Consider the following 8162-nt stretch of genomic DNA (forward strand, 5'->3'; position numbering starts at 1 on the left):
TGTCGTAGTATGCTGAGTAGCAAAAGGATCTACCTTCGGTGATATGAAATCAGTGTTTTCCACAAAATCTAGGACATTTCCTTCTTTCACAGATTTTGCTTGGCTTAAAAGACCTTCACAAACTTCATCTGGTTTCTTCTTACAGCTTGTATTACTCACAGAAGTGATATTTTGAACTGAAGTATTTATCACTGGGTCTGAAGTACTAGTGGTGTCAGAGATTTCTGCTTTTGTAGCAGGCACACTAGATGGTGGAGATTGTATATCTGCCTCAGTGACTTTTACAACTGGAGATGAACCTCGAAACTCAGGACTGCTGGTGCTGCTTGGAGAGGTCATTTGTTCCTTATTTGGTAATGGTTGTGAAGGACTGATAGGTGATGGCGGGGAAAGCGTGGTTCCAGAGGAACTTGAACTGCAGGCAGTCAGTGAAGAACTGGTGATTGGTGAAGAGATTTTTGATAATACCGGTACTTCCATTCCCTTCTCCGTTGTCAATTTAGTTGCAGCGAAGTGTGTTCTGTCATGTCTTGTTTTGGTGCCTCCATTCCCTATTCCAGAAGATAACCCATAAGTTGCAGGTGGACTGAAATTTGGGCATGGAACTCCACTTTCTTGTTGTCTATTTTGTCCTGGTGTCACACTTTTTTCATACTGGGTATTGTTCTTGTAGTTGTCAGCTATTCTTTGATAGGTCTTTCTCAATTTATGAGTAAGGATCACAGATGGTTTAAAATGAACAGCGTGATTTGTTGCTATGGAAACTGGCTTTGGGATCAAAGGTCCCTTAACAGGGGGATACTGAGAGTCCAGCTTAATCTTTTTAGCCTGAAAATCTGTGGAATATATATCACTTCTATCAAGATAATTCACAGCTGACGAAACAGCAAAAGGTATTTTTTTTGCATCCTGTAGAGGGCTGGACCTCTTCTCTAAGGATTGTAATATTCGCCGAGCTGCTAAACTAGTCACACCCAGAGACTGTGCATTGAGTTGCTTAGCTTTCATCTGTGTTCTAACTGGTGCCTGATAAGGAGTACTCTGTAGTTGAGACCATCCTGCAGGAGCTGAGGCAGCACCATATGCTGTTTTTCCAGGATAAAAAGGAGAATCCCCAAACTGATTTGTTTGAAGGGTCGAAGAATTCCCAAGTGAAGAGGAATGTGTTTCGAAGGCAGACAAGTTGAATGCTGGGTTTTTTGAGCTGGTGGCAATGTGCTGTGGGGCAGCTGGAGAAGCCTCAGGCTCTATGGAGCACAGAGGTGGGACTGAAGGATACTTTGCAGCAGCTATATCTTTATCAGAAGCTCTTGAAGAAAAATCACTGGTAGTTGAGCTGTTATCATCATGCTGATTTTTCTTTACAAAGGAAAATCCAGAACCGCCAATTGGCAATGCCAATGATACAGTCGACTGGCGGTATAAAGCAGGGGATTCCAACATGGAGAACCGCAGATGGCTCTGATGAAGAGAAGGCCTTGTTGACACATCTGCATGACTTGAAGCAGAGCTAGTTGTTGAAGGTTCTTCTGTATTATCGACTGTTGGTGCAGGAGTAGGAGTGATCCTCCCATCACTAGTACTGGAGCTCTCCTCAGTGGCCTGCGTGAGACGCTCATCTTCTCTATTTTCCTGCCCACGTGGTACCTGCCCTGTGTCTGCTGAGCACCTGAGTACAACTTCATTCGTGTTTAAGTATCTCTGCAGCCATCCTGGCACAATATTCCTTATGGATTCTGTAAGCCTTCTTAGGATGCCCCCATGCCTCGGTCGCCCCTGCATATAAGGCTTAATCAGCCCTTTGTGGATAGTTCGTGTCCGGATCTTGCCGCCGCCCCTTCCCAGTCCTCCGGCTCCGGAGGCCATGGCGAGGCTCTGCGGCTCCTGGTCAGGCCGGCAACCGGGCGGGTAACGGGGCAGGTGAGAGGGGCGGGAGAGCGGGGGGGGGGGGGGAGGGACCTTGGGGCAATCCCCCACCCGGGCTTGGCCCAGATGGCCGCCCGGATGGGGACACAGCACCCCAGGGACCACGAGGTTGAGAACAGGAGCAGAGCAACAGTGCTCACTGGCAGAAGGGGGGCTTGGCGGCGGAGAGACAGCTAAGCTGGCTCGTGTCCGGTCGGAACCCGCGTCTGTGACATCACGGTCTCTATGGAGATGCCCCGCAGAAAAAGGCGCGGGAGGCTCCTCGCGCTGCTGAGTTCCAGCTGGACCCATGGCCTGTTCTTTTCCATTGCTCAGGTGGTTGCTGCTGCACCTGAGGCCCCCCGGTGCCGCCCGCCTTCCCTACCCCTTTGTGAACAGCGCCTGCCCCCGCCGCGGTAGATAGCGCAGCTCTGCCTATTCCGTTGTTTTTAATGAAGATATGTCCACATTTATTTCAAACATAATTCTATTGAGCACTTAATATACTATAGCAAATTGTGAACATAACTTTTATTGCACTGGGAAACCAAAAGCAACGTGGAATTCACTTTATTGCAATGTTTGCTGAATTGCAGTAGTCTGGAACCAAACCTTCAATATCTGGGACCCCCTGGATAAAGATTACAGGCTGCCTAGGGGTTAGTTTAGGGGGCTAAATAGTTCTAAAATTCTTTATTAAGAAAACAACACCACTATATGCTTCACCCCATGTCCTTCTCTCACAGGAAACCATTTTGATTGTTTTACACTTTTTCCTGGGTGTGCCATCTCCATTTCATCCCTAAGAGCTAGCTTTCTTATTATGCCTAAGCCCTGCGATGTCAGAAAGAAAGATGGATGTTAAAGATTGTTATAGTATAATCTAGGAATGCCTAGAGTGTATAATAATAGTGAAATGTACAATGTACAAATTTTAAAAATGTTTTTGCATGAGGAAGAACAAAGGAATGTCATTATTGAAGGGTGCTGAAAATAGATGGTAATTAATATTTTAAAATTTCACCTTATGTGTGAGACTAAAGCAAAAAATGTTTGTTACAAAATTTATATTTTGACTAGTGCATTTCCTAATATAACTTATGTAGATAGTTTGATCGAATGCCATAAGTACTTGGAATCTCAGGTAGGACATGAGAGTTTGTTGGTTTGTCCAGAGTGATGCCCCGATGAATCCCAGAGTGATTTGATCAGTGAGTGGAAAAGTGTTTGCAAAGCCCCCTTCAGGGAATGGTGAGAACGGGGAGAAATTCAACTTCACCAAGTTGAATTCTTGATATTCTCACAAGCAGTGTGAACAACCAAAGTTATAGGCTGAGCCCCCAGTCTTGTGGTTTGTTCATATGTAACTTAACCCCACAAAGGATAGGTCAAGTTTACTTAAAATTTAGGCCTAAGAGTCACCCCCAAGAGAGCCTCTTTTGTTGCTCAGATGTGGCCTTTCTCTCTCCAACCAACACAACAAGCAAACTTACCACCCTCCCCCTGTCTACGTGGGACATGACTCCCAGGGGTGTGGACCTTCCTGGCAACGTGGGACAGAGATCCTGGAATGAGCTAAGACTCAGCATCAAGGGATTGAGAAAAACCCTAGAATGAGCTGAGAATTAACATCAAGGGATTGAGAGAACCTTCTAGACCAAAAGGGGGAAGAGTGAAATGAGACTATGTGTCAATGGCTGAGAGATTCCAAACAGAGTTGAGAGGTTATCCTGGAGGTTTTTCTTATGCATTAAAGTAGATATCACCTTGTTGTTCAAGATGTAGTGGAGAGGCTGGAGGGAACGGCCTGAAAACGTAGAGCTGTGTTGCAGTAGCCATGTTTCTTGATGATGATTGAACAATGATACAGTTTTCACAATGTGACTCTGTGATTGTGAAAACCTTGTGTCCGACGCTCCTTTTCTGTACCATATCAACAGACGAGTAGACCGTATGGAATAAAAATAAATAATAGGGGGAACAAATGTTAAAATAAATTTAGTTTGAAATGCTAGTGGTAAATGAAAGCAAGGGGTAAGGGGTATGGTATGTATAATCTTTTTTTCCCTATCATTTTATTTCTTTTTCTGTTGTCCTTTTATTTTTTTCTAAATCAATGCAAATGTTCTAAGAAATGATGAATATGTAACTATGTGATGATATTGTGAATTACTGATGATATATGTAGAATGGAATGATATCTTAATGTTTTTGTTTGTTAATTTTTTAAAATTAATAAATGAAAAAAAAAAAAAAGCAATTCTGAAATAGGTTACCAGGGGCTGAGAAGAGGAAGTTATTGCTTAATGGGTACAGATTTTTTGAGGTGATAAAAAAGTTGGGGTAATGAATACTGGTGATGGAAGCAAATTACTGTGCAAGTAATACTACTATACAGTTGATAGTGGTTAAAATGGGATATTTGAAGTTGTACATTGTTAGTACAATTTTTAAAATGTTTGGAAAAAATAATTCTGGAGACTTTGTTTCTTTTCATACTCTGATACAAGTATCAGTTGCCACACTACCAAATTTCTGCAGCAATTTTTATCTAGAGAAGCAAGCTGGCTCACCCTTTTTATCTGTTCATGTGATGGAGCTAATGATAGCTGCCAACTTTAACTGAAGGCACACTGTGTGTCACACACCATTGGGCTCTTTATACATCAAATCTTCTCAGAAAATCCATGGGGTAGGTAGGTCCTATAATTATGCATATCTTACAGTTGAGAACACTAAGCCTCCCAAGAAATGAAGCTGCCCAAGGGAAAAAAGATAATTGTAACACTGACCAAGAATACTGGTAACTCAGGAACCATGTTATTTCCAAAAGAGCAAAAACTTCTGAAAACAAGAGTATTTTATTTTTACTTTAGCCAGCAGTGTTGGTAAAAAAAACTCTCAACTTTCAAAGCCAACTGTGTTCTGTCCCCAGACTTCTTCTTGGATCATGAATTTATATCCAACTGACAAGTGCTCCAAAGAAAAGAAACCCAAATTGTGAGAAAAACATGTCTATTTCCCATCAGAAGAATGCTAAGAAAGCTCCCAGCATTTTTCCTGAACTAGCCTTGGAGCAAGTGGCTTCATCTGGAATGGCTGAGGAAAGGCCAACTCTCTCCTTCCCAATCACCCCCACCAAAGAACACCAGTTGCTCACAGCAGTCGCAGAATCTATACTGGATGCCCTCGAAGAGGAAGGGACTTCAAAGTCAGACCTATAAGGTCTGGCCTCTGAAGAAAAAAATCTTGGTTTGAGCTAAACAAATCAGTGCTTCAGAACCACTTATTCCAAATTCACATTTTGCCAGACATTCCAAAAGAAAGGCAAAGTATCTGCCTCACTTCAAGGCTATGGCCACCCCCAACATGCTACACTGTTGTCTTCAGGTGGAACTGCTTTCCATGGTGAACTTTTTCTCCTGGGTTAGGCCCAATGGTGCTGAGGGGATCTCAGTCACTAACAGTCATCATTTCTTTAAGAATTCCAAACCACATACTTGTCTGGTTTAATTCTTCCTTTTTTTATCTTTTCCCCAAAACCTGTTTTACATCTTCTAGCCTAGTTTCAAAACTACAAACACACTGAAACTAAAACAGGAAACACAAAAATAACACAGGAGCCAAATACCATGGTATGAGATAGTCAATACTGTAACTTATACTCAAATCGTCTCACCTCAGCCTTCTCAGAGGCTGGAGAAAATTTAGCATGCTCAGGAACTCACAGGCAGCCATTGCAAGGTCCCTCCAAGACTACATGGTCACGTGGGTCCAAGAGCCCAGTTTGAGATGGCAACAAAACCACCATCAAGCTGTGTTTTTCTCGCCATAGGAAGCCCGTGTGTTTTCTGGACTAGAGTTTCTGCCCCAGCTCCAGGGCTGGAGATGTCAGCTCCAAGTAGCAGTGAGGTCTGGAAATTAATACTGAAAACTACGTTTTGTCTGGATATCATCAAGAATCTGTTGCAGCTCCTCATCTTCAAATCGCCCCTCCAGGCTACAAGAAAATCAAAAGAAAGGGGTAATTAGTGATTAAAGGGTCTCCCCACACTCTTCTTTAATGCACGCTTATCTATGAGCTTGCCACACATTCTGTTGTTATTTTCTATTTTTTTTTCAAAGAGACAAAGAGATTATTACTAGGCACATAGTAGGAGAGCAGATAGCCTACCAGCCCAAGATCTGTCTCCCAGAACTGCAGTAATTCTGGTAAGTTTTTATTAAAGAAAAAGATGGGCAGGGTTTAGGGTAATGAGAACAGTGGTCCCAGATGATGTAATTAAAGGTGACCTAATTATTGAGCATGTGCAGATTGGTTACATGCTTAGTCACAGAACATATGTTAAGAAAATGGAAGAATGGGATACAGGTGACTTGTAGGTTTAAGTCTGAGCTACTGCACATGTCAGGCAGGTCCATTTTGGTTAGATTCAGTCTTGGTTATCAAGATAACTTTGGAGTTGGGGTGAAACCCACTGTATATTTATGCATAAGCACTTTTTACTATATATTTTTTCTATCTGTTTCTTTTCCTTTTATTTCAAGCATATAAAAGGTAATACAAAATAAGTTAACCTTAACAGTTAGCCCTATTTGACTTAGATTTCTTTACTAAAAGCTGACAGAAACTGATGGGCCTTGTGTATGTGGTCCCATCCTAGTACCTTCCCTTTTCCCCCAGAAGTAACCACTATCCTATACTTGGCACTTATCATTGTTATACAAACCTTTATACTTATTATACATAAGTATCCATAAACAATATATAGCATTATTTTTCAACTTTATAAGGAATGGCATCATAACCATGGTTTCTTCCTGCAACTTTTTTTCTCTCAAAATTAATTTTAACACACATTCTATGCTGTTTTAACTCTTTAATTTTTTTTTTTCTTTTTTAGGTGCATGGTCCAGCAATCAAACCCAGATCTTCTGCACGGAAGGTGAACATTCTACTGCTGAAGTACTCTAGCTCATTAATATTTTTACTGCTGTAAAATCCACATTGTATGAAGATATAATAAGCTATTTATCAATTTTCTTGTTGACTGACATTCAGCAAATTTCTGTATCTACTAACCAAGCTGCAATGAACACTGTAATATATGTCTTCTTGTAAACCTGCTTGAGAGCATATACCTAGAAATGGATTTTTGGATCACATGGCATTAACTTTACTCGATGTAGCCAAATTCTCTCAAAAGTTACTGCAACAATTTACACTCTTACCATTCTTCCTAACATTTGGTGTAGTACGCCGGCCGTATATACCTAAATTTTAACCTTAATTTAAAATTTAGAATTTCTTACCTCCCACTACTAACCTTGGTATGAGGGCCTTGGACTCCTCAGCAGTCTCTGGGCAAAGATTGGCCAAACAGGCCAACTCAAACTTATGAAGCTTTTTCTGTAGCAACAAGCTGATCATAGGAAGAGAATCCAAAAGAAAAGATCAGAGACTGCTCCACAGGAAAAGGGGGCATCAAATATAGCTAGCAAGGAAAAAGTAGAGCACTCAAAATCCTTCTACTATGGCTAGGTATGGCTGCAAAATCCTACTTTCAAGTCATCTCCTATACCTAATCCTGGAGAACAGGGAAGTTCTAGTAAATCAGCCACAGGCCAAAAAGGGCAGAGGACTACAAGTTTTGAAAAGCCTCTATATGTACAACTCAGGAACTTAAACTTTTGCCCAGAATTTTGTCCTCTGTTCCCTGCTTTTCTTCAGTTTCCTTTGATTTTAATTTTATGTCAACCAAAAAATGCAAACATCTTAACTTATGATCATTCCGTTCTACATATATGATCAGTAATTCACAATATCATCACATAGTTGCATATTCATCATGATGATCATTTCTTAGAACATTTGCATCAATTCAGAAAAAGAAATAAAGACAACAGAAAAAAATTCATACATACCATATCCCTTACCCCTGCCTTTCACTGATCACTAGCATTTAAATCTAAATTTATTTTAACATTTGTTCCCCCTATTATTTATTTTTATTCCCTACGTTTTTCTCGTCTGTTGATAAGATAGGTAAAAGGAGCTGTGGGCACAGTTTGTGAAAACTTACACAACTATGCAGCTATTATTTGTGTGCTTTTCTGTATGTTTGTCACATTTCAAAAAATGTGTCTAAGACTAAGACTGGTCTATAGGTCTGAGTTCCAAAAGGAGGAGTGCTCTCACCAGGAGACACAACAATGATTCTATTGAACTGGAAGTTAAGACTCCCACCTGGCCACTT

This window comes from Tamandua tetradactyla, chromosome 4 (assembly GCF_023851605.1).
Source record: "Tamandua tetradactyla isolate mTamTet1 chromosome 4, mTamTet1.pri, whole genome shotgun sequence".
NCBI lineage: Eukaryota > Metazoa > Chordata > Mammalia > Pilosa > Myrmecophagidae > Tamandua > Tamandua tetradactyla.